Source organism: Triturus cristatus, chromosome 7 (genome assembly GCF_964204655.1).
Source record: "Triturus cristatus chromosome 7, aTriCri1.1, whole genome shotgun sequence".
NCBI classification, from domain to species: domain Eukaryota; kingdom Metazoa; phylum Chordata; class Amphibia; order Caudata; family Salamandridae; genus Triturus; species Triturus cristatus.
The window spans coordinates 194,421,591-194,427,590 of NC_140590.1; the positions used below are offsets into that span (position 1 = coordinate 194,421,591).

A 6,000-nucleotide genomic window follows, 5' to 3' on the forward strand; every position below is an offset into this window, starting at 1 on the left:
GCGCTTTTGCTGGTTGGAGTCGTAACTCCCAGCCCGACCAGAGACACAGGGACTGCCAGCTGTAACGCACACCAGGAGGTGTTTGCCGCGTTACAGACTCGGAAGTCCACAGGATCGATCGAGCGGCTGCTCTCGGTTCAGTCTTCTTGCTTGTGATTGGGGTATCGGTGACGCATCACCAGGAGGTGACTCCGCGTCCCGGTGCAGTCTGAGGAAGAGGTTGAGCGGCTGCTCCCTTCAGGTAGAGACCCCGGCTGGGTGTTTCCCTGACTCCTCGATTCTCCCCAACACTCTTCGTGCCCCTCACAGCCTACCGATTGGCATTGTCGGCCATTTCATTTCTGCCCTCTGTTGGCATACGCCGGGATCGGCGTATATGCAGAGGACGGTTAGGACCATCCGTGCTGTGGGCTGGTAACGTACTTAGCCTGGAGGATTCCAGTGACTATAACTTTTGTTTGTTCTTTGTATTTTATTTGCCTTCATTAAAAGAACTAACCCTTCACAAGTGGTTGCGTCCTCATTGTCGTGTCTGTTAAACGATCCTGAGACGTTCAGGGCGTTACAGAGAGCCTTACTAAACAGGACTCCAAATGAGAAAAACCATAGACGAACATCGCAAGAGAAGTGCCAAATATGTGAATATTAATGGTATATTGGTATACAACAAAATACAGCCAACAGAAGTAAATATAGTTAGCCACACCAGGGGTGGTACCAGGGCATGGTTAGATCTGAGGTTTGTCGTTAGATGGTGTCGACTGCGTTTCAACCGTGCATGAGATATAAAGAGTTCTCATCAGAACTGACATCAAACTGGGGAGCTGAAGAGTTATGCAATATTAATAAAAGTGTAATGGAATTGACATGTATATGCGGAATAAAGGAGAATACATACTGGGTGAGATTGCATAGAAGGCCTGTGTATTGGATGGACATCAAGGCCACTGTCCTGGTTCCTTTAGATACAAACACATACATAAGACCTGTGTGGGCAGTACAAGGTATTAGGGACTGGAATAGTCAGTTATCCTGAGACATGTATGTGTGATGCTATGCTGCTACTTACCAAGGGGGAGATAATTAGTGTATGTGAACAGCAAGACTATGTATTATTAAGGATCAGTGATAATGGTCATGGAAATGTGGCCAGGAACACCAGAATGTAAGAATAGATAAGAGTTAAACTCCAGGGTATGGCCACAACTGTTGTACAAAGGCAAAAGTTAATCTCCTTAGAGATTGGCGAATGAATCACTGTAAAACTCCGAAATGGTATGGCAGAGAGTATGCCTGAGTGAAGCGATTGCCCATGATATTATGGTATGGGCTGCCTGTGCAGTTCATCTAAATCAGCTATCTCTCGAAATGCCAATCTTCTTTTCAAGGAAATTCCTCAATAACCAGAGCATATGTGATATATATTCAAGGGGTAATATTTAAATCTCTACTCGATTCCCATTTACTTATATAAATCTTTCGCATTAGCATTTTATTGATTTTGCAGGGTTTAGTTTCAGCCTAAGCATGCGCATTAACATGTGAGTTCCAAGCGGCCATTTTGAAACCGTTTGCAGAGCTGCAAAGATTTCCCTCCAGAGCAAAGGTACGTCATTACTACGAAGATGTAGTTGACGCATGCGCAGTGACAATTCCCGCGTTAGCAGCCATCTTTAATCACTCTCGGGTTACTTGTTAGTACGACACATATGAAAGCTTCCCTCAAGCTTCAGTGTACGGATTTTCTGGTGCGTTATTAGTATTTACGAACACAATTATTACTACATTGCAAGTTATTTGAGAGGATTGCTTCCGAGTCTCTTTTATACGAGTACTTGCTCCATCAAGACCCACCTGCCTTTTTCATTAAGTAGGAATCATTTATGGCTCCATGACTAGGCCGGGTAAATCAAAAAAGTATCCTTTGGACCAAATAATTGAGTGCAGATGAAAATTCTCCCACACGTATCCTCCTTCAAACCCAATAATCTCACTCATTCATCTCGACCGAGGAAGATTGCGTTGCATATAATCAGAAGTACACAGAACAAAACTGTAAACCAGTAAAAAACTAACTTGGTAGGTAGATTTATTAATTGTTTGACATGTGTTAAAAAAACAAGAAGATTATTTCATACAGACAATGATTTCACATAAATAACCAATAAAAAATGAGCAACCTAAGTTCATCACAAAGCGTAAAAACCATAAAAAATGAGAGTCACTAATATAGACAACCACAATATGTCATAAAGAATATTACACATCCGTAACACCAGTATATAGGGCGTAGGGCCAGGTACTTTCGTGCTTAGTACTCGTTAGCTGTTGCCCTTGTAAACAGATTTGTGTAGAAAAATAAGCATCGACGCGTTTTGATGGTTTAAATATATCTCCATCATTTTCAAGACCACATTCTTGACTCTCATGTAGTAATTTAAAAGGCAACAGGAACTGGCACAATGGTTAGGTTTGTACCTATATGTTAAAACATAAAAAAACACAATCAATATTCTCCAAACGGTCAATGAGTGCACAGCATATCTATTTTCAGTTGTTTAATACTAAAGACTAGGACATATATATAGAAAATGCCCTCAGCATTACTACAAATCTTGTTGGAACATATGCTTGACCCATTCTGTCAATTACACAAATAAAATTCATCTTGCTATTGTGTTCTGATTTATGCAACTATCTATCCTCTCACTGTATATTCCAACCCTCTAGCACACTCAGACAAAAATGATTACCATTTTCAGGCATTTGTAACAGGACCAATAGGACCTAACTTCTTCTATTTCGTCAAGTAATTTTCTCTCAAACTGAAAAGCGGGACCAAATAGGACCTCACCTCTTCTAGTTAGGAAAGGTTTTCATCCATACAGTAGTTCAGTAGTTTTAAATTTTTTAATACGGAAGACTCCTGTAGGTAGTCTGCACAGCTCTTAAATTATTCTATTAACAATAGAGAAGAATTATTTTTTTTTAATATAATCTTTTAATCCTCATAATAGGTATTTGAATGGGTATAACCGATTATTAGATTCTCAATCTGAATGGAAACCGCTCACCTTCCATATTTTAAATCTATTGTTTCCTTTGAGTTTTCCCCTTCTTTTTATAATAACGTCCTTATTTGTAAGAGGTCACTATTCTTGGTCCAATCGGAATGGTAAGGCACATATACGATGTATCGACCGACCTATGAAGGATGAACGATGTGAATCAGGATAGTACATTATTCGGATTCATACAGTTAAATACAACGCAGATTTACTGCTGTTTACCTGGGGATGAAATATGCGTAATTTTGAAGCCACCCCTCCTACGTATGTCTTGACCGTCTTGCCATGAGCTTTTTATGGTTTCTTTGTAGGGGTATCGCTGTACAGTATCCCTTTTATAATTAGGGTCTAAAATAAAAGGATATCATCAGAGTTACTTTCCTTTGAATACCTATCTGTTAAGATAATTATCACCTAAGGGACACATCTATTAACCTTCCCTATACATGTGAGTTCATGCTTTCTTGCCCGTTACAGGCTCAATGTTACTGTGTTGTACTTGAGGGAGAATCGCTAATCTACGAGAGAAAGTTCACCTCTCTACCGTATCACTCCAACTCAAGTCTAAATATCTCTGGATATAATGATTCGCATTGTTCAATGTAATCACATAGATTTAATGTGATATGCCAACACGGGGTATACTAGTAGAACGCACTAGTTCAATACCAGGTCCTGCCACCATCTTACCCATGGTTATATTTATCCCAAGTCCCCTCACTACTAGATTAAGATATCACTGCAACACTAACCCAAAATCAAACATTTAAACTATTGGGTTCTCGCTTACAAACGGGCTGCCTCGTCTCATAAAGGGAAAAAATAAAAACTGGCGCATAACTTACTTTTCGTATTTCAGCCACGGGTTTTGGTCGGCGGGGTACGGATAAACAGCCTCTATCTCTAACCCTAGACCCTATATATATTATTTCAATAATGCCAAACACCTGTTCGTAAACAGCATTTTCCCGCCTACACAGTTGCCGTGTTGCACCGGTCAGTCGCGCGAGTATTCCCCGGTAGGATCCCTTCCGCTCCCGGGTCGGGAGCAACGTCTGATTGACTGAAACGTCAAACGACTAAGCAACATTCCCAAAAGAGCGCCATGTTGGGCTGAATATAGTCAGTCAATTCCGCAACTGCCCGGAACACTCGTAAATACAACATTGCGGTCAATATCAGTGTATGGGGCAAAAATAATCAGAATTTAATTATTATATATATAGACTCGTTACCAGCCTGATTTGAGAAAACAAATGGGAGAATATACAAATACTCGCGAGGATCGCCATAATGAGCATCATCTTGGAATAGGACTTCCTGGATGACTTGCAAGTACAGATCTACCTCTCACGAAGGATGCCCAATATGGAAAAAGGAGAAAACTGTCATATTTTATATAGTAAATGAAGGGCCAACAATTCAAGAGATGAATGACATCCAGTCCTCCTTTGAGTTGAGGCCTCCCCCGATCGTACCTAGTTTGCATATAAACCATTGTTCCCTCTTTTTTCTGACCTTGTCTACATTTCCACCACGTCTGTTGTTCTTAATCTTTTCCAACACAAACCACTTGAACTCATCACATTTGTGGTTGTGTTGGAGAAAATGCGTTGTGAGTGGTGCATTTTCTTTATGCGTACGAAGTGCAGATTTATGTTCAATTATTTTGAGTCGAACTTCCCGACCTGTTTCGCCCACATAGCCTAGGCCACACGGGCAAATAAGGAAATAAATTAAATTTTTGCTCCTGCAGTTGGTCAAAGCTTTGGATGAAATTGTATTCCCTTTGTACATGATTTGTTTACTAATAATACACTGATCGCATATCGAGCAAAATCCACATTTATTGTTACCTATTGCCTTGGATTGAAACAGAGTTGTTTGGATATTTTCTTCAATGTCCCTATAGGTGTATACTAATGAATTGCGGAGATTCACGTTGCGCTTGAAAGCAAACAACGGTTTTTCTAAAGGCTCCTCTCTTTCATTGTTTATTATTTTCCACTTTCTGTTGATTATATTCTTTATCTGGTTACTAATGGATGAGAACAAACACAATCTTATCTTCATTTTTGTTTTTATCTTTTTATCTTTCTTTTTATTAATGTCAAGCATTGACTCCCTGTCATAAAATCTAGCTCTTTTGAATGAATTTTTGATAAGTTTTTTTGGGTATCCTCTGTCCAATAATTTCTTCTTGAGATTGTCTGAATGAACATAGAAGTCTTTTAGTGTGGTACAGTTTCTGCAATATAATCGTTTTGTGCTTTAGGGTGGTAACTCCGATAGTGTAACAGGGTGTTTTTATCTGTTGGTTTGCTGTAAAGCTCAACCTCCAATATGTTATCATTATTCTTGATACAGATGTCCAAAAAGTTTATACAAACATTGCTCAACTGGGATGTAAATCTGAGGTTGGAGTCACCCAAATTAAGCCAGGCTATAAACTCCTCCAATTGGTCACTGGCACCACTCCAGATAAAGATGATATCATCGATGAAACGGTGCCAGTGACTGATGTTTTCAAAAAAAGGAGCCAGTTCATTGAAAACATGGACTTGTTCAAATTGGCTGACATAAAGACAGGCCAGACTAGGGGTGCAAGTAGCGCCCATACTGGTCCCTTTGATTTGATGATAGAGGTTCTTCTTATAGAGGAAAACATTATTTCTTAGTACCATACTCACACACATCATGATAAAATCAAGGTTACCACCACCAAGATCTTCACTCAGAAGCAAAGCTGTAATAGTTTTAATGGTATCTTCTTGTGGGATGTTTGTATTGAGGGCTTCAATGTCAAGGGTGACAAGAATTGGGTCACCCCATTGAAGCCCAGGCCTTCAAAGGTTGCAATGGCAAGTGCTGAATCTCTAAGATATGATTTTTGTTTGGCCACTATGTGTCTTAGAAAAAAATCAGCATATTT

The 6,000-nt window shown here is 39.7% G+C and overlaps 1 long non-coding RNA gene across 1 annotated transcript; it reads right to left on the reverse strand.

Moving 5' to 3' along the window:
• Positions 1-2,072: 2,072 nt before the first annotated feature.
• On the reverse strand, positions 2,073-4,090 carry LOC146809200 (uncharacterized). The gene is made up of 4 exons (XR_014966373.1): positions 3,914-4,090; positions 3,291-3,416; positions 3,075-3,205; positions 2,073-2,478 (listed from the first exon to the last, which is right to left on the reverse strand). It is a non-coding gene; the product is annotated as an uncharacterized LOC146809200 (long non-coding RNA).
• Positions 4,091-6,000: the final 1,910 nt, after the last annotated feature.